General features: G+C 36.7%; 1 long non-coding RNA gene across 1 annotated transcript in view; it reads right to left on the reverse strand.

The window, feature by feature from the left end:
• Positions 1 to 15996: 15996 nt before the first annotated feature.
• Positions 15997 to 21988, reverse strand: part of LOC131574831 (uncharacterized) — a 31762-nt gene continuing 25770 nt past the window's right edge. Inside the window, exon 3 of the long non-coding RNA XR_009276594.1 lies at positions 15997 to 16256. This is a non-coding gene — a long non-coding RNA (uncharacterized LOC131574831). The remainder of the gene's footprint in view (positions 16257 to 21988) is intronic.

The raw sequence follows: 21988 nt of genomic DNA on the forward strand, positions 1-21988 counted from the left end.
TTACTAAATAGTGCTGAACTTTTGGCTGTTTATTCCCAACTCCGTGATGTAAGCTGCCCTCCCTGGGAGCCAGACTCCAAGTGCGGCAACCATTCCGTACACATACGCTGCATGGAAAGAGTTACCTAGTAATAAAAAACATATGAAGCTGTGAGATCAGTTCCTCTTTCTCCCTCCCCAGGTGTTCCTTCGTGGTTGTGATTTGTGCACAAGTCTATAGAAAATGTTGCATATACAAGCCAAGAAATACAAAGACTTCAGGCTCCCAACCCCTACTTAAGCATCTTACTTTGGGATTCTATAAAAGAATGGGGAACCTAAATTCCTCTGTAGGTCTGGCCTGCAGGATCCAGTTTGAATGTCAAAAGAGTGAGGTTTCATATGGCTGCTCTCTGGCCAACAAGCACCCTGAACTTTCAGCCCACTGGATTCCATTCTGGAATCACTTGGCATTCAACTAGCTCTGGTTTTATTACAAAAATGCATTCATGTGTTTCATAGGTAATTAATATTTTAACATTTAACATGTATATTTAACACTCACAAAATGACCATTGCTTAGGATCACTGTGTTTCAGAACTTCTCTATGCCAAGACACTTTTTCAAATCTTTCACCCAGCAACCTTATCAGACCATGTCTATTATTAAACTTTCCATTATGATCTACATTTTTTCTTTGTAAAACAAAACAAACACAATCACCAGATCTTTAACTGCTGGTGGAGTTTGGCCTTATTCCACTGACAACAGTGTAGTTACGCTTCAGAATTAAAACCCCTCAACCTGCAATTACATATACTTTTCTGAGGTAAGCAGATTGCTGCATCAGAAACTGATCTGAGAATTAAGACTATTTGCAATATGTTGGAAATTCTGTTCTGAAGTGCTCACACAGACCTTTATTGATATAGGAGTTTTCTGGAAAGATTTTTTTCTTTCTTTTTTTTTTTTTTTCTCTTCTGATACCAATACACCTACTGACACTTGCAACTCCTTCTCCCTTCATGTCACAAGCAACTTTTGCCAGAGTATCATTCAACCCTCCAAAATGGGTAGCAACATTCATCTTAATAAAAACATTGTCAAGACCTTTCAGGCTTCTATCAGAACCACCTTCCTGCTTTGTTAGTAAGCAACATATAGATTTTTTTTTTTTTATTGCCCATGACAATGACATATTTTTTCAGCTCTCTGTACATATAACTTATTTTCTTACTTTGCTTATGGAAAATTAAAAGGGGCAAAATCCATCACTTCCCAAAATTACAGTATATCATCTGATCTACTTTTCTTTAATCACTGGAAGAGTTCTGTCATGCAAGTAGAACTGACTTGCTGACATTCTTTTCCTATCAGTCCTGCAAGGCATTTTGGTTTGTTTTTTCCCCTTGTATGGCTCCTTGCAGAATGTGTGCATCAGATGGAGAACTACTTGCTGCATGATTGTGTCCATGATAAAAGGTTACAGGTGTCTAAGAGGAAACCAGGCACAATAAGGACTTATAAATCTACTGTAGATTACTAAACACAAGATACTTGAGCCACTGGTCACTGAAGATTGGAAGAATATGCTGGAAAAATGTTTTTTTTAAGTATTCTCCATTTTTATTCTTACTGAGTACCTATTATTGGCCACTGCAGGAGAAAAGATAAAGAACTCAATGGAGCTTTGGGCTAACTCTAAAAAGATCCCTCCTACCATATGCATTGATAATTTAGTAACATGTACCAGTAATTTCTAGGAGGAAAATTAAACTACACAGGCAGTAAGATGGACAATGTCTGTTCCAGTTTCTATGCCCCAAAAATTCCCAGAACAATCCTGATATTTTTCAGATTGCTTTAGCTAGACCTTTGAATGGTTGATATGAAATTTACAGGTTTCTTCTGATTTGCACACACATGTAATATACATTATCCTTAGCCTGATCTTTATTTTTGTCTATTTTCTTATGCTTTAATCAAAATATTCTTTATCATCATCTTATAATTTTCTTATTTGGATTTTCATTGTACTATCCAGGTTCTCCTTTGTAAAATTTTTTTTCACCTGAGTTATTGAAACTTATATTCCTACAGATTTATAGCATTTTTTACATTCATCCTACTTTGTATTCTTTTCTGAATTTCTGGTCCTCAAAGTCCTCATAATGAATTCAGTTTTGTATGTTCATATAGCTCTTATCCCAGAATAATATTTCTAATAAATTAATAATATTTCCACTTATTTGGAAATAATTTCGTATTTTATTTTTCTTTGAAACCACAAAACTATCTTTACTACTTTTTGAGCAGAATGTTTCTCAATGTTTTCAGAGAGGAGGAAGAGAAGTTTTCCCTTTGTACTTACACAGGTATGAAGCGTGCCTGCCTACAGAGCCTGAGCTCACTTAAAGGGAAGAGTAGACTTGTGTGTTTAGGGATCATGGCTGACACACAACCTTGGCTAACCCAGGCTAGCACAGTCACTGACAGAACCACCCCAAAAAAATTGTTTTCACAAACTGCTTCTTAGAAGCCATATGATTCAGCAATGCTGCTTTATGTTTATTTTCAAACCTTTCTCCTCTAGACCCCCATGTTTCAGTACAAATTGCACGTGGCAGATACAAGAGTTAATCAGAAAGGACAAAAGTATTCACAAACTAATTTAAATTCATGACAGTATTTTGAGCACCAGCAGATGTCAGCCATTATCTGGCCGCATAAAAATGTATACGACAATTGTTAATAAGTACTTTAAAAGATAAGTGTGTCCCTCTTTACCAGTTCAATGGCATGCTATGAAAAGATTAACGTTTTAAAAGGTTGGATAAAAGGTGCACCCTTATCGATTCTGCGTACTGTGCTCGTATGTATGTATGAGGGATGCAAGACACTTGAAAGAAGAAGTCATTTAGATTCCAACCCTCACAAGAGTTAATCATGAAAGTACTGCCTCTAACATGCTTGGCAGATCAAGGCCATCATGGAAAAAAATTAATTCTTGAGACATCTAAAGAACTTAGGAAAAAAATGTAACACAGAATTCTATCATTTTAAATTGCCGTATATTACTTCCTCCATTTCTTTTTATTACTATGTAAATAGATGTCATCATAAAGGAAAAAAACTGTTAAGGATAGTTATTCAATTGTTGTTTCTTTGTATTATGGTAAGTGGCCCCACTGTTTGGTGACTGGCATCTCATTGTGTTTGGCTCTACACAAAGAAGCAGCATCAGCCTCAGAAAAATTCCCTTACCTGAAGCAGGGTTTCTTTATGACTTCATATATGCTAGTGCAATGAAATGCATAAAATATCAAGTATCTTAGAGAGAGGTATCATCTGCTCTGATAATTTAAAGTCAGAGGAAAAGGTTTGTCTTCTAGAATAGGATGCTCTGAAATCAGTCACAACAGGAATATTGTAGCAAGTGTCCTGTAACAACTACCAAGGGACTCAAAATTCCTGAAATTCAGATTAAAAGGACAGTATCTTCCTACTAACGATAGTCAATTTTTGCTTCACTTTCTCTCACTGACCACATGAAAAACCGGCTGAAGAAAGGATGAGAGACACCCTTCTCCCTTCAAAAGCATCTAAAAGAGCTAACTCAAGACTTAGGCAAATTTTCTAGGCTGCTCTTCAAGCTGATGGAGGAGACAGGAAGTTTGGTGTGATGTCTGGAGTGGATCAGCCAAAGCAAGCACCTTTTCCCTCCTGTGCATGGGTGAGAGGAGCCTGGGAAAAAGGCTCTCCCAGGCTGCTCTGGGCTGGGGGCTGAGCAGTGCTGAGAAGCCTGGGTGCTCCTGATGCCTGTCCAGGACAAATCCAGCATCTAGCCAAGTTCTGCTTTGCTATTTTCAAGGCAGAAACTCAAGCCAAAGCTTTGAATCAGACATGTTCAATTTTCTGTGTTTCTAATTAAAGTTTTCGGGTTTTATGTTTTGTTCCCAGTGTTTATTTTTAGCCAGATGACTGGTCCTTTTATTATTAGAGGAGATAATTTTGATTAATGTTTTTTTAATTCTGAGACTACAAAAGGAGGTTTGTAGAGGTTTGTGTTCTTGGTGACCGTGGGAGACTGTTGGGGCATGTTGCTCTTCTTCACAAATAATTTTCACTGTCACCAAATGTTGGCCAACATGCAGTGGAGGAAAGAGGGACATTTGAAGCAAGTAGTGTGAGTTAACCAAGGTTAAATAGAAGGGTCTGTCTGTCCCTGGTACTTTAAAGTCAGAAATCTCACAGAGAAGTTCAAAGCCTCAATCTGAGAATATTTTTATCTCATGATCTATGAAAGCCTGTCAAAGATTTGGATTTTCAGGCATGAAGCTGGTCAAACCTGTTGAAGTAAATCAGAGTTTTTCCATTGACTTCAGTGAGAGATGACTCAGTGCACTGTTCCCCAGACCTAGCTATTGTACCCTCATGATTTCCCACAGCATATTTTCAAATATTGTAGTTAATGAGATTAACAGAATCAAAAGTTCCTTGCTCAGACAATGGTGTCAATCAAAGGTGATTCATAGCTACTACTACTTTGGAGCTACCTCTATTGCTTTTGCATTCTGCAAATCCCTTCGGTCCATTTTCATGTTGCATGACAGTTTAGAAGTTGTTTCTGAATTAATTTACTGGAAGACATATTAGTAATATTTATACAATCTCATGGTGCACTGCCTGGCTTCCCTATGAGTTGATCTCATATTTCTAAAGCCCACAGTATTCTGTTACCCATTTTTTTGCATTAAATATCTTTGTTTTCTGACCTATTTATCAATCTCTAAATGCATCAGAAGATGCTTAATCACTTCTGTGTATTCTCACTGCTGTTGATTCACTAATAGTGCCTGTTTCAAGGTTTTACTCTTTTGCTAAAATTCTGAAATAAAGGCCCAGTCTTGGAAAGGATCTACATGTGTACAAATCCCTTCTGGCTATGGAGTGTCTGAAACAGCATGGCAGTCTTCCTAGAATGGGAGTATGGAACAGTGTGAAAAATGAAAGGCATTGCTTTAGAGGATGCACCACTTTTGTTAGCACATAACATTTTTTCTATCATTTGTTTAAAACACCCTGAAGCATGCAATTAAACCCTCAAGCATTCAATTAAATTATCTGACACTTGAATTTACTTTTTAAATTATGCTTATTTGTCTGTATAATTTCCATACATAATTATTTTAAATTAATTCATTAAACTCTTTGTTTCACATGGTTTTAATTAATTCTAATCTGTAGCTCAGGCACATCAGAATCAATATCAAATAGCTTCTGCTTGTATGTCTATTTACACAAGGAGAACATTCTCTTGATTACAGTATTGAGGTAAGAAGAGAGATGAAGAACTCCAGAAGGTTTTAATAATTGAAAGCACTGCAACTGTAAGGTAGAGTGTTTAAAAATTTCTGTTATACTCTCAAAGCATCCAAATGTAGTAGGTAATCTTTCTATGCACAGCCCTTTGTATGAAGAAATGGTATTCAACCTTTTTTGAAGTTTCAGTGTCTCAGTGGTACTTACGATTTCCAGAACGGATTTTGTTTCCTCACTGAAACTCGTGAGAATCAACACGAAGTCAGACTCTTGTGAAGCTGGATATAGTACTGAGTGAAACCCTTTTTAGTTTAACATGATTCTTATGTACTTCACTTTTACATTTCTCAACAAAAAATTGGTCATTGACTAAACCTGCAATTATTACTCTGTCTGACACTTTATCATATCCAAGACATTATTGCACATTTCTGCAAAAGCTGGTGCATTGTCAAAATTCTAACCACTGACTGCAACACTCTTCTTGTATTATCATGCTCCTGTTGCTATTTTTTCCCATCTTCAAAAATATTGTCCAGACAATTGATTCTTCCACTTACAGCTGTGGAATAAAAATAACTGGATATTTTTTTATATTTATACAGGTTAAGAGATTAGTAATCACAAAGAAAAAGTGTTTTTCAAATTTTTAAAATTATTATAATTAAATATTTATAGTATTAATTAATTATAATAATTAATATTAAATTAAATGAAAATATTTACTGTTGAAAAATGTTATATTGTTGTTTATAGATTTTCTTTTATGAAGAAGTTTTATTATTATTCTGTGAGAGAATTTCAGAAAACCAAACTGTTTAAAATTGTCATCATGACAGGATAACATGTACATACAGTTTTTTATTTTAAAACTGCCATAATATATTTTTTCATAATTTTATATTCGTTTCATAAAAATTTCTCTGTTCATTGCTTAGCAATTATGCTAGAACTACTACTATAATTTCATCATGAGTGATTAAAATACTTTTTTACTTCATCTACAGCAAATGTTGGGATAGTTATTGTGTTCTTTCCTGGTACTTAAGAAACTATTTCTTGAGCAAATAAAATACATAAATTCATATTAATTAGTCAGTTTTTACTTATTTAAAATACTTTTTTTACTCTGGATTTATTCTCCTAGATATTTGCCCATACACACAGGTTGTTTATTCAGTTAAAATATAAATAAATATAGATAATTAATAACATAATCTTTGAAAAATTGAAGCTTGGGTATATCTTAGTTGCAGTTCCTTTAGAATGACTGCAGCTGTTTTGCAAATGCATTTACCATTTTTTGCATTTTAAAAGTGTTTGAAATCTTTGCCATGCAAATTATTAAAAAGTACTAGGATTTTTGATTTTGATTTTGAACATGCTGCATAAATGCAAATTGGTATTGCTTAAGCTCAGTTACACATGCCTTTCTTTTCAGACAGGACTTGGGGAAATGAACAGACATTTAGAAAAGAGGCTTTAGATTCAGTCACTCATCAAATCTCCCCCTGAGAAGCATATCCTGTCATATTTGCATAAATCACTATCAGTCCTTGGTTCTTTTTCTATCTTTTACCAAATACAAAAGAAAGTCTTCCAGCAGTGATCTCAGTATTGGAGCTGATTGGTGTCCACTTCAATTTTTGGAGGCAGAACTTTCATTTCCCTTCAAAAGACTTCAAAGCCTCGACCTGTGCTGCCTAAAGCCCAGAGAAAACCTCTTTGCAGTACCTCCCCCTTAGCTGGGAAGCTTCCTCTTCTGCAGCCCCAAGAGCAGCTCAGAAAAACTTTCCACGCTGCACATTCCAATACTGCAAGCTGCCCATCAAAACTCAGCAATACCCTCAGAAGCATTCATAGGTACCAAGCACTTGTTGTATACAGAAGAGTTAATGGAATTTGTCCAGAAATCTTCCTGGGTCACACATGTAAAGTTAAAGATCTGCATTAATAAAATTCTGGGGGTTTTGTTTGTTTGTTTGTTTGTTTTCCTTTAACTGAAATTATTTTAAATGAACCTAAATAGATTGTTTCTTATTTCAGGTTTGCAAAACAGTGAGATCTTCAGAAAATCTAGAAGAGACTGATTTTGAAGGAAGATTTGTGGATAGGTTTTATGTAAAGACTGGATTTATTTTGACTGAATTCTACAGTGAAAACAAAGATCAATTAAAAGTTTCATTATTTTGTGTTTTTGTAAAGCATGGGTTTGTTGACTGAGACTTTCTTTCATGCTGGCAATGAAAGAATGAATTTTGTAATATTGCTTTGAAATAAGAAATGGATGGTCTCCCCGTCTGGATGTACCAATATTTTGGCTTGACACAACCAACAGTAGCCATAACAAAGAAAAAGGTCGAGTAAGATATTGCATTCAACCTATCCAGCTGATTTCAGGCACACATCTAAACCCACTAAACACCCCTGAAGCAAAATTTTCTGGGCTAAAATGCAGCTACAAATTATCTACAGACCCAGACTCACTCAGATTTCTACAACAGAAGCTTTGTACCCTCACTCAGCTGTAGCTCTTTAATCATGTCTTTTTTTGCAAGCTAAATTTAAAAGCAATAAAACACAAATTAAATAAAACTAAATTTCATACTACGCTTTTTGCTTGGCAAATCTTTTGAAATATTTGAAAGTTTACCAAATAGATCAAGTAATGATACCTGCCAGACTCTGGTTTTATCATCATGTAGTTTAAGCAATGACAGATGGCTTTCAGCCGTTATCGGTCAGATAAGTACCAGTTAAAGGACTGGAGGGTGGTGGTGCTGATACTTCTGCCATTGGTTTAGTTCTAGTCTGAGCTGATCTGTGCCTCTTGCTTTCAGTTGTTGAAACAGTGCTTCATTTGTTCTTCTTCTACTGGTAAAAACAGATGGGTTCAAGTCTAAACACAAAGGAACTGAAGGCTTTATCTGAGGGGAAACTGAAGCCCATGTGGCTTCACAAATTAGTTTATATGTTCCTTGACATATAAGAATATGCTTTTTATATTTAATCATAAAAATATTTTAAAAACTGCATAAGACATATTAATGTTGCAGATGTGCCAAAGAAAAGACACTTGGAATTTGTGTGTCCTTCACATACACATTGTAAGATTTTTGAATTTTTTCAAGTCCCACATTAAAAAATAGATTAATCTGTGATGATGCCTAATAATTTTAAGAGACATTACTAGTATTTGACAGTCTTCCATAGAATACATAGATGCAGCTATAGTTTTTTCACAAATTTTGGTATTTATGCTGTAGCTCTTCGAGTTAATATTAAGAAAAGGACAATAGTAGTATATAAGTTCTCATCCATTCCAAAAAGAATAAATGCTCTGGTTATGATTCCAAATATACTTCTGTCTTGGGTTTCTCTTGCATTAACTTAAATTACAGTGAGCCATAATAGTGAATATTTTCCCTAGAATGTGGCTGTGTCTCAGGTCTCTCTGAGGGCTCCTTCTCCATTCTGCTTCCCTACCCACTGGTGCTACAGAAGTCCCTTTACTCAGATGTTGAAATCAAGTGTCAGCAAAAAGTTAATATAACAAACATGTTGAGATTTGGTTTTTCTTTATCAAGTAAGATACTCTCAGCAAATACTCCATAAATGAAGATATTATTGAAGTTCTGTCTCCTTCTACAAGCAAGACACAAAAAAAGACTATTGCCTTTTAGGCAAAGGGTGTTACTTATACCTGGTCATAGAGAAACTTTTCTGCTGTTTAAATTCTGGAATTATAACATTATGCTAGATTTTGTAATTCTGAATTCAAATTCAGATTCTAGTCCTGATTTGGTTTTATAAAATGTATTCCAGAAATAAAGTTTCCACACCCATATTCTATGGCTATAAAGGGTAAATAGCCATATAAAAAAAAGAAGAAATGATCCTTCCAGGAAGCAACAATGGCATATGCAGGAGTAATTTGTTGTGTTCTAGCATCTTCTGTTATTGTCACAAGCAAGACTCCAGATCTATGTTTTCAACCAACTATTACAGTGTACGTCATAGTATTTCCAAGAACCTCATCATCTTAGAGTTTGTTTTGAAGGAGATATTATTTGGTGCCTTTTGGAGCCAAACTAATTAACTGCCTTAGTATTCAAACTTTGTTTTCAACTATCTGAGCTCATATTTATAAGAGAGAGACATATTAACTAGTATTGAGATGACACTCCCTGGAAACATTAACTCATCCCTGAAGATTAAATCTTCTAAAATATAAAATCCACTGTAGCAGATCCTGACCTGCAACATTATTCTTTCCTGGGGTGGGAAAAGGCAAAAGTATTATTAGTTTATCTTCTATCTAATGAGTGAATTAGGAATGTAATTTAGAAATTTCTTTCTTTTTGTTCAGAAAACAATACTTCCTTAAAAAAAGAAAAAGAAAATTAAAGAGAGAAAATAATTTTAAAAAAAAGGAAAAAAGAAAAGTAGAAGGAGAAACAGCATTTCTTACATTAGAGATTTATAAATTTTCCTCCATTAAATAGACAATAATTAATTATATGGACAAAATTTATGCTATCTCTAAAAAAAATTGAAAATCCAGGCAGAAATTTTCTCTAGTCTTGTAGCACTTTTCAAAAATTAGATTGTTGTATAAATTTACTGTTTTATTTCTGTTCTTCATTTGCTGTCACTTAGTGATCTAAGGAAACATATTTAATATTATGTGCAGATCCAAGTCCTCTACAACATGGGGCAAATGCAAGTCTGCATTTTGCAAAAGTAATGAAGGAGTTGAATTAAGTTTTTGATCCTAATATTGTTAATATTGTAACACAGATATGATCTGTTTAGATATTCTATTCATCTATTAGAAAGTAGTAGAAGAGAGAGTTTCTGTCGTGGCTGGGGACCACGACTTTGAGACCTGATCAGCCGGAGACAAAGTGGTGAAATAATAGAAGATCGGGCTCAATTTGATGACCTGAAAATAAAAAGCTTTACTAGCAAAACAACAAACATGTAATCCGTACAAAGCAGAGGATGCACCAAAAGGGCAGGGGTCAGGGTGTTACAGTAACTTATATAAACTAGGATAGAGGAGGAGTCTGAGGGTAAGGGTCCAATAAAGTGGGGTGGTTAGGAATATTTAAAACTCTGCAGCAAAAATAAACCAATGACAACAGACAAAACAGGGAACTTTCTAGAAACATTTACATGACTACAAACAAGGGGCAAGTGTGGGTACTGTCTTTCCTCTCCATGACAAAGAGGGGTTTTCCCATGGCCTTCTGCCTGGGTTTTCAGTGACCCAAACAAGTTTCCACTTATTCTAGTTAAATACTAGAATAGGTGTAAAATGTCTTTTCACGATAGTTAAATTATAAACAATACTCACAAAGTGTGCCTGTCTATTACTGTTTTAGATATTTTTATACATTCATGGTATGATAAAAAGTTACATTACTGGGTTTCATTTAATTTATGAAACACTTGGAAAAGAGCTCAATGGAGTCGAGGAACCCAGTCATGGCTTCAGCAGGAGGGTTCCCAGGGCGAACCCTGCGACACCCATCCTGCCTTGGACAGGCCAGCACAGCCAGCCTGGCTGGGCTGCCAGCCCTCTGCCCTGGCCCCGGCTGCAGGATCAAAGTGCGCTGCTCTTGGATCTCATCTTCGCGAGTCTCGGCCTTCCGGTGCTGGAGATGAGCTCTGCCACCGTTACGAGCAAGGAAAACCGAGGCTGGTTTATTTGCCCAGGGCCACACAGCAAGTCGGCGATGGAGCGGCGCGGCAGCCGCTGGCCGGAGCGCGGCCACGAGCACACCGTGCTGCTGCAGTGGTCAGGCCACGCGCCAGTACAAGCCGAGACATTCTAGGATAAATTGGCAGTACGCGCTCTGAGAAGTTTTCCTCCATTTATTTTATTATGTATTGAGTGATACAGCAAAATCCCCTGTCTTAAAAGGATATAAAGTAACCATAAGCATTCGCTGAAAATTTATATCATTTGAATGCCAGCCTGAAGAAATGGAAGCTGGAACAAAAAAATTAATAAAGTGACAAGATAAATCAACATTCTGACACATTTTTAAGCATTTTAAATGTGTACATAAACTTCACTGAAATGGTCAGCAAACCATTTACCTGATAGGTAGCATAGCAAAGAAAATTATATCTTTAAAACTCCCCAGTAGAGAAGGAAGAGACTGAAGGAATTATGACATGGACATTAGCTTGCAGGATGAAAACAATTCATTGATATCTATTCCACGTGTTAGCCTCTGGCCCTTAGGGAGGCAATATGACTTTTCAACTTGAAGAAAACATGATTTAAAAAAAAAAAAAGTACTTGAAAAATTTCCTCAGAAAATCTGCTTTATGCTGGCAGTATTAAGTCATGGGCATAGCTCTGTGACTTGGGACTCTTGGAGCACTGAGCAAAAACTTGAAACTGGACCGCTGAGTCCCTGGTGACAGAGTCAGTGTAATGTTACAGGAATGCTCATGTTTTTTGACACAGGGAACACTTCAGCAGTTGATCCCTGCTCATTTTCTCTCCCCATTCTTCTTTCCTTTGGAGAAATATCATTTATTTAATTAGAATAAATGGGCTATGCTAAGTATTTAAACCGAATCTGGGATGTAGCAATATTTGGATGTGCCCTCAACCACAAACTCAGCATGCCCGTGCCTCTACAATGTTGACTTTGGACTCTTGAGAACCCAAGCACAACTGGGGAACTTGGGGCAGGACAACGGGATAAGACGAAGAAATCTGTGGGCCAAGGAACTTGACCAGACATTGTGTTCCAAAAGGCAGCTCTGTACACAAAGAATAAGGGGAGCAATAGTTTATGCAAGTGGCTCTACACAAAACAGATGGTTAGATTTCAACAGAGCAAAGGACTGATGCGCAGTTACAGCAGAGAGGCACCCTCAGAAGAATGAGATCCCAAAACTGATACATTTAATCCTATGATATCCTACAAGACTTAGACTTCGGAAGCCAATTTGAGTGTTTCACTATGCTAATTGACAAACAATGTTTCCTCACAGAAATATGACCTGTTTCTAAAAACAGTTTCTGGGGTTTTTAACACAGGATCACCGGTCAGATGTTGCCTCTTGTGGTTTTGTTTGTGGGTTTTTTGGTTTTCTTTAATTTTCACATAAATATAAAAGAATACAGTCAACCTAAAAGTTTTCAGATTTTTCTGTGAGATGTTTCCCACCTCCAGGCAATCTTTCTGCCCTAGGAGGAATCTTTTTCTTTATAATGTAGACAATATATCTTGACTAGATGCACTGTTTTTGTTTTCACAATCTTGAGAATCAAAATGTCCCTTAGGTACAGAGGAGGAAAAGTAAAGTAGCGAGGTAAAACTTTGGCTTCTGGTGACAGGAATGATGAGATTTTTCATTTTGTCAAATTTATATCAAACTCAAGAATCATGCTTTTTGGAAACAGGATAGAACTCTTATTGAGTCTAAATTTCCTTTTGCTTCTGGTAAAGTGCAAGTTCTAGACTGTAGCAGGTTTTTCTGTTTTGTTTTGCTATAATTTTATTCCCCTGGTAATCCCAGAAGCAGGACAAGAATTAATTTCAAACAAGGATCTTTATTGTTTGCATAGCCCAATACTCTGTTTAATTACAAAAACATGTTAGCTGTTTTTTTAATTTAACTTTCTTTTAGAAAATGATGGTTCAAATTAAGGAGAAAAATGTTTTTTCAAAACTCAACAGTTTGGTGAAACCTTAAACTGCTTTTCTTATGTTGTCTAAAGAACTGAAAAAAACATAAATGTCACCAGTTGGGGTGTTTTGGGGCTTTTTTACAGAATCAAAGACCTAAATCAGTCATTGATTATAGTCAATTGAGCCCAGACAAGTACCAGAGGATGAATTTTCTAATCACACTATCATGTAAATATATGTATTTATTTAATCCATTGTGTATGAATTGTTTCTGAACATGCAGGTCAACAGCTATTAGTCACTAATATTTCACTTACAGCTCAGGCTTCCATACTGCAATGAGCAGTGTGTGGATTCTCACTAAAGAAGACAAATATTGAGCAAGGAAGAAGGGGTTAGTCAGCTTTCTTTGAGAAATAAGAATGCAATTTAAAGTGGAGATAATCTGCAAATTTAGTTCACAGCCCTGAAAGAGAGGATGTGTTCAAAAACACCAAAGATTCAGCCAGAGCTTTGGTCTCACAAGAAACTTAGCATTCACTGGAGGAAGGATATTGCAAGATGCATTTACACATGATCTACGTTGCCACTTGTTGCAGAGCACTGGAAAGTCTCTTACTGGGAGGAAAAAAAGCTCTGATACATCAGAATAATCTTGAACTTTAACAGAAATTATCTGATTGAAAAATTCAACCTAGAACTCTTTATTTCCTAGTGGTCTTTTAAAACACTGTCTTCCAATCATGAAAAAATAACTGCAATTTGTTACCAGCATTTTAACAGAAGAACTAATGAGATTTTTCTCTAATGCCTGTGCTAATTGCACCTTTTCCAACTGTGAGGCACTGACAACAAAGGGAGAGGTATCCATAGGTTTAAACTGTCTTTTGCTTTTTGATGAACATAGAAAATATTCTCTTAGCATTTAGGAAGAAAAAAAAATTGAAAATAACTGTAATGTGGGCACACAAAATCTCTGTATTTTTACAAGGACATAAATGTCAAGTAAAACTCAGCTACATACTCACCTAATATACAGAACTCAGTCAAAGCCAAAAATTATCAAGTAGGGCAGAAAATTATGCAGCTCTGAGTGCTGTCCTTAGGAAACATCTCCCATTTTATCCTATCACCTCATTCTAGAATTTGATTTTCATATTGTCCAACATGTTTTATATCCCAGAAAGAAATTGTCTAAAGTGGGTGTAATCTACCACAATCTAAAGTCTAAATTGTCCTATTTGCCACATTAGAAGGACCAAAAACTTCTGTAAGTGATAGTGTGCATAATCCATTCATCTGTTCATTTCTATGGTGTTTTTCAAGAATATTATATTTAATAAATGGAACTGAAATAAAATAAAGCAAATCTTGAAAGTTATACAGCACAATTAATTTGATGCAGATTTTGAAAACGTGCAATTTACCATATCTAGTGATTCACTAAGCATAAATCTTTTATACTTGAAAGTCAAGTATTCTAGAGATGAAATCTCAAGTCTGTTGAAGAGAGTGGGAGTTTCCTCCTTGATTTCTATGGGCCTGCATTTTACTCTAGGCACACTTTCTCTTCTGAAAGCACAATTTACATGGAATTATTTGAGTGGACACATTGTATAAAAGCAGATTCATTGTCTGTTTCTATCTTAAGACATGTACCACATACTGGAAACCCGAGATGGTACCAAAGAAACAATAATTTGAATGAAAGAATTTCTTGACTTGAAAGGGTCAGTGACACAAAATCAAATCTTCTATTCATACGTTTACGATATTCAGGAATTGGATCACTTAGATGACTTCACCAAATAATGTACTTGAAAATACATATTTTATTTCAGAAATGAAAATAAGCCACCTTCTATGAGAATATTTTATCAGGAGGAATACTTAGCAACTTTATTGGAAAAATATCCTAGGAATAGTTGAATAACTTTTTTGGTCATATCTGACAATTATTCTCACTGAAATATTTCTGAATTCTCTATTCTAGCTTCTTCAACTAGAGAAATAAATGTTAAGTTGACAATCTTTAAAAAATTTACTTATCGTATGTAACTAAAATTTGTTTGCATAAGTGTTTAACCAGATGGGCTGGAAGCACAGTTTTTGAAGAGTCAGTATTAGGCCCTGGCTCAGATGGGGGGCTTAAATACATGCTTTCTGCAAAAAATGTGAGATAAACATGCCTGAAAAATAGGAGTATTGCTGTCAGCATCAGTTCTTGCATTTCAAGTTAGATGTATTCCCAGACTTGTTAAAACCTGAGTTTTATGGTTAACTGTTCAAAAACCAATGTCTGAAGGATGAACATGAAGACCACTTTGTTGCTTTCAACCTCTCTTAGCAATCTGTGAATTCCTTCATGAGCTTTCCTTTCTTTGGTGACCTGAGATGACTTGAATTAACTATGATGCACTATGTGGAAAACATTGTCTCCAATCTGTCCTTCCCCACTTCTCACTTTTAATTTATTGGCCACCCACCCCTCTTTTTTCTTTTTGTTCTTGTCCAAATTTCCCTATTTCCAGCATATGTTTTAAGATTAAAAAACTCTTGTTTGGCAGACAGTATAAATGCTGTACCTCAACAGATGTTTTTAGTGTCAGTGCAAGAAGCGGCCACACGCTGATGCGGTTCTGCTTGGCACCATTTCTTGTCTGGAGAGACTGACACTGCATGAATATATTCATTTTACTGCTGAGTTCTTTTTTGTCATTTTTTTTTCCTCCTTTCCACTCTCATGACAGTGTGGTAAATTTGGTGTTTCTGTGACTTGTTCCCTCTTTGCATATGACTTTGTTTTAAAAGTCATCCAAGTCTTGTTTTTGAAGACGCCAATTGACCTGAATTTACCTTTGAGCACTTCTCCCTTTCCTTTAACCGTGTTACCAGGAATATGTTTTCAGGTTAACTTGTATCCTTTACCAACTGTTTTCATGTGTCTCAATATCACTATTTCTCTCCAAAATGTATTGCTATGCAGGCACATGTATCAAAATAGTTAGGGCCTCAGTAAGTACAATCCACAAGTTCAACAGGTTTTTTTATTTACTCAGCTGGTCATGTTCTCGTATGAAGGAGGTTTTTTTCAAGCTGTATTTGAAACAGGGGACAGGTTATGTAAGGGCATAATAAAAATATGGCTTTTGTGAAGGCACAAGCATGATCCAACAGAGACTCTCTTTCTAAATCTCCTTCCGTCTCCTAATCTGAATGGATTTTTCTGGCTTCTGATGACAGGGGAGGTTCTTCTGTGCAAATTCATGCCAGGTAACAGCTGAAAATGAGAACTGGAAAAGTGGACAAGAGAAAAAAAAATGTGAAGCTAAACATTATGAATTTACAGTGCTTGCTGACCATAAAAATTTCTTCTGGCTAAGTGTTAGCAAATGGTGCCATATGAGACACCACAACATTTCCCTCAGCTTGCGAAAGGCCATAATTGTGGTGCTCCAGATAATCTCATATGGTAACTGCTTATAAAAATTGACCCTTTAATGACAAATCTCTGTCCCAGATATTTTCTTTATTGCACCTTTATACAAAAAGTGAAGCATAAGTTACAAAAAAAACAAAGAAAAAACAAGTGATGGGGCACTTGATTTTCAGATTACAGGAATATCTGTCACATCCACAGCCTCCCTGTGAGAATCCCTGATGACCAGCTCTCCAGAGTTCAGAAAAGGCTTTTCCAGCTGACTCTATCAGCTAGCAACAGTGCTCTGCTATCTCCTCTGCTACTAATCTGTTGCCTTTTCGACACTCACAGGAGGAATATACTCCTTTGAAGAATATACCTTTTGAATTCTTTTGAAGAATATAAAACTTTGAAAAAACAGAGAACTGGTGTGCAAATCCACTTAAACCGTGAGGGCAAGGGTGTTGCGACCAGTGATGTCCACTTCCAAGTTAGAAGCTTTAACTGCTAAGCTACTGCTCAAAACACAGATCTGCAGTACTGGGCTTGTTTAAAGAATGAGCCTTGCTAAGAGATGCATGGATCCTTTCAAAGTCAGCATCCAAAAGTGGATGCAGTCCTTGTACTCCAGAGTTCACCTTCATTGCCTTTCCTTTTTGTGAACCATCTCCTGGAGCTGCTTTTCTCCTCCCAGATAATGGCTGTGAGCTGGGCTTGGGCCCTTATACAGATATTTTTGTACCACTGTCATCCCTTCGGAGCTCTTTCCACAAGCCAGCACATGAGGCTGCTCCACAATGGCTTCGGAGGAAATGATGCTGCTGTTTGGAAGAAGCAGTGTAGGGAGCAACTCCAAGAGGCAGCCCCACTGCTCATTTTGCTTTTCACTTGCTACAGATTCCTACTGGACTCCCTGGGCCTTCATCCTCTCTCGGTTTTGTACAAGTAGCTGAAGATGTTAATTCACAAGCTGGGGGAGATGGAGCTCAGCCTGACCTTAGATAGCACTCAGTGGAGGATCATACCTCTACTGCAGCTGGCACAAACACACGAGCCTTTAGTGTCAAAGGTACATGCTTCATTCTTCCAGCTGCTTTTGTCGCAAACAAATATTTATTTTGGAGAAAGCAGGGGAAATCCAATTCTCTAGTTGTGGTTTCGATTCTTTTTGTCTGCAGCATGTTCTGCTAGGGAAGTGATGCACAGCGGTTTCTTTTTCAAATTTGCTTCTGGCTCAGCAAGAAGGTGGGTGGCAGGGCAGTTGGAAGTCATCAAGCACAAGCAAAAATGTTTAGTAACCTTTTGTATAACTCTGCCCTCCAACCACTGCAATGGCTTCCTTTCTCTGTTCTTACTGGGGGACAGATCCTGGGAGGTCCTGAGTAACTTTGAATTTGTCTGAGAAATCCCAGGTCTTGAATTTAATATTCTAAACATAGCACAGAAAAGCATCACAAAATCTTTCTTATCCATGATGCAAAAATGGAGACAGCCATAAAACTGGGGTTAAAGTGAAGCAGCTTTCCTAAGGGCACTGGAAGAAGGCAAACAACAGGACATTTAACACAAGCAAGCCACAATAGCTCCCTCATACTAAGAGTCAAATCCTGAACTCCTAGGCATCACTTGAGTAGATAGGATCTTTATGAAATATTTATACCCAGGATGTAGCAGGTGTCAGATTTTTCACACCCCAGTAGCAAGCATAGCTGCCTTATTGCCACCAATTAAGCAACTGTCAGCATGAAAGGCATGTTCAGAAAAAAAATTGCCTCTAGATCCCAGTAGTTGCAACTGGTTACTTGCTAATGACTAACAGTGATGATTACTGATATTTATTGATGTGGTAGACTTTGAAAGCAAGAAGTGAAGTTTAGCATCCCTGGTTAATGCATTCCCAAAAGCAGTATGACGACCCATTCAATGTGCTCATAGTTCTGTTAGCATTTCTGACATGCAGATTTTGGAAAGAAGAAGAGGCAACTTACCAGCAAATGTATGTAGTGCACAAATACAGTCATGACATGGAAGAAAGTAGGGAAAATATCTGCTTCTTGACCATGTAATTTTTCTTCCTACATTATTTTCCCTTTCACTCTTTTTTCTAGAGGAAAAAGTTATTCTTTGTCTTTCTTTATGTCCACTGCAAGCAGAAAATCTATATGCATACTCTGAAGAAAATGTCCTACTTTTAAATAAGCTGTTCTATTTCATAGTGATTGCACACATGTATATTGATACAACATGAGCCCAGAGGAAGGCTGCATATTTACCCCAGAGAGGTAATGGAAGTTCTTCATACTCATAAAAATTGTAAGAACACTGCCAAGGGCAGCACCATTCCCGGACACTTCTGGATGGCCAAGGATCTCATGAAATTGAAAAGAGCACCACATGAATGCTCACCAGATGACAGGGAAGGTGAAATTTCTCAGCATTACCACCCACTTAGCTGAAGCACTAGTGGCATTCGCTCCAATCATGGGTGCAGTCCTGACTGCAGTTGCAAAGCAGGCCATGACAGCCTCTCATCTATAGGAACAGTCTGCACACAAAGATGACAACACCCCCAGATTGTTAAGCTGCTGACAGAAAGAGCCTCAGAAAACACCTGGAATTTCTTATATCCTGTCAGAAATAAGAAAAGAAATAAGAAATAAGGTAGAGCTTTACTAACATTCAAACTGTGGAGGAAAGATTAATAATTGACAAAATTTAAGTTTCTGACTGAGATGGAATTCTGAGCCAGAAATAACGATAGCTCTTGAAAGAAACATCCCAGAAAGAATGGATATGATAGAAAAAGATTCTCTTACCCTTCCAAAGGACACAATATTCAATAATAAAAATATCTTTGACAAATATGTCAGTGAGGAAATTGCTGCAGGTTCACAGAGAGGATGTAAGTGAGTGTTATTAGCACCAGTTTCAAGTCTCATGGAGGAGAAAAGACCTTAAGGAATGGAATCAATTTCATCAACCATTTCAGAAATTTGAAGGCCAAGAGTCAGAAATCCATCTGAACAACATAAGGTATACTGCTCATTTTGTAAACATATTTCCCCTTAACATGGCCCAGAAGATTAAAAAAAATAAAAAAAAAACCCCTGAGTTACTCAATTAATCAATTATGAAAAGGCACACTAGTCTTTTCAATAACATCCAGGGTTTGATTTATTCCTGGAGAAAGATAAAAGGTAACAAAACAGAAGCAGAACATGTCAAGCTGGTGTCTGAAATAAGTATAAGTATTCATCCTGACACACTCCACATATTTCTAGGAACAAAATTCAGGCAAGTATCACTAAGGGCCAAGGATTCCTTTTCTTCTACTCTCTCTGAAGCCTATCAAAGGACCCAGCAGCAACGCAGAAAGGCATTGTCTCTGCTGAAGAATGAGCTCCAGCTTCCAACAGACATTCTGCCCACCCATGGTTGCTTGCATTCATTGCCTCTCATAAAATGCACTTTTTATTCAGAGGAGAAACAAAGGAACTTCTGCTGGTACTGAAATCTTGGTTTGGACCTCAGGGCTAATGAGGGAAATGTGCTCTTAACACCTCAAGTTCATACAGTTGGTGCAGGAGATAGATGCCCAAAGGGTTGAGGACACTCGGTGTCAGTGATGAAGGGCCTGGGTTTGTGTCATGTCCCAGAAATCATGACAACACAAAAATTGTTTCCAACCACTCAGCACTACCAATAAAGATTGTGTTACTCATGGTGGACTTGCTACTGTGACAAGAGTGACCCAGTCAACCTGTTAGTACCCAGAGATCTCCTGGGGTAAAGGCATAGAACATGGAATGTACCTTTTTAATTTGAATTCTTTTCCTGGCAGATTTAACTGGTGCTTCGATTCTGGGGTTAACAGCCAAAAAAACAAGCAAGACTACAACATGTTTTTTCAAGGTGTGGGAACATCTTCTCAGGCCCTACCAAATTTTGGTGGATGAAATCTGTTGAAGTAGATGACACAATCTGAACAAGCATATGTGGTTTCTGAAGACCCAAAAAAAGGTCAAAGCAAGACCACCTGGCAGAGAGGTTTCTGAAGATTAGGCTCTCCCATCCTGTAAGGCTGAGGTTTGAAAGGTAGACACTTCAGCAAAGTTTGCAATATGTCTTTATCCTAAACAAGAAAGGCAGCTTGCACACCAATAAGTGGAAGCCAGAAGGAATTCTGACACTTTCTTGAGAAGGTCCAAATGAAAAATGGAGAACTGAGATAAACACGCAGAAGCTGTACACAGCTCCCCAGGGAAAATGAAGTAAAGAATAGTTCAGGGTTTACCAAAAAAGTCTAACCCATAATCACACACTGAAAGCTGTCAAAAAGCAAAGAACTCCAGCACCTTTGTGTCACTGAGAAGGGAAACATTATGAGACTTCTCATTATACATATGTGGATAAATCACAAAGCTCACATGTCAATGTGCTGAAGGAATAAAATATGTGGTGTCAAGTGACAGGGTTTATTCATATGCTCTGTGTGAATGTATATGTTGATTAACACTTAAAGCCAGCAGATATTCATACATCTATTCTTATAAAGACCATACTTTCTGAATAAATACATTTTTTTAAAATCTCTACTAGTGGAACTTGCAATTCTTCTTTACAAAGGTGTAACAAAAATCAGATTTGGCTTTAATCCTCTAACAGACAAGAGAAATTTTAATATTCATCCTATGAAAAGAGCAAACAATGGCTTTGTAAATTCTAAGAGTCTTAGTTTTTATTATTGTGACTTGGAAACCTAATGTTTTTTAATTATGTGATGTTGCAGGTCATGATCTCCTAAATATTGAAGTACTTGTTTATCATTTGGTGTTTAATAACCGAGTGCATTGAACACTTTCTGCTCTAAATTAAGCAGTTCTTGGATCTTCACCAAATTGCAGAGTGCTGCTCCAGACAAACTCTCTCCCAGCTCTGACAACAGTTTAAATTGCTTTATGTTTTTAAAACAATAATTATTTGAAATATTAGAAATTAATGAAAAGAGGTGATTAATTACTAACATGAATCAAAGCCTCAGACAGGTATTAATTTATTTTTGTCAAGGTAATGCCAGATTTCTGTTTCATATTTACTTTTCTCCTTTGCTCTCTTTTACTTTAGATTTATGGGATATACACAACAGAAGTGTTTTTTAAGCACTCTTTGTTAAGCCATTCCCAGTGTGACTGATAAATGCCAACCCATATAGATGAAGTTATGGTATTGGACTGCTGTTACCATATTCAACTGTGGATGTACTAAAATTAGGCAGTTGTATTCCCATTTAGCTACTTGAGTCATTCACATCAATAAAAAGTAGGCCACTTGTTTAGGTGCCTTTAGTTAAGTGACTAAATTGAGACCCCATGTGGCACACATATTACAAAATAACATTAGCTAGTTCCTTAATAGGCTCCCATGAAAGCCAATGGGAATTTAGCCATGGAATTCAAAGGGGACAGACTGCACCCAACTATTGGATTGTGTAATAGCTTTTATTTTGATGTTAAGTTTTTTGGTACTTCTTCTCAGTAAAAAGATTGAAAACACAAGTTAATAAATCTTCTAATTAAACCACTTACCAATATTACAACATTAGTG

This window comes from Poecile atricapillus, chromosome 1 (assembly GCF_030490865.1).
Source record: "Poecile atricapillus isolate bPoeAtr1 chromosome 1, bPoeAtr1.hap1, whole genome shotgun sequence".
NCBI classification, from domain to species: Eukaryota; Metazoa; Chordata; class Aves; order Passeriformes; family Paridae; genus Poecile; species Poecile atricapillus.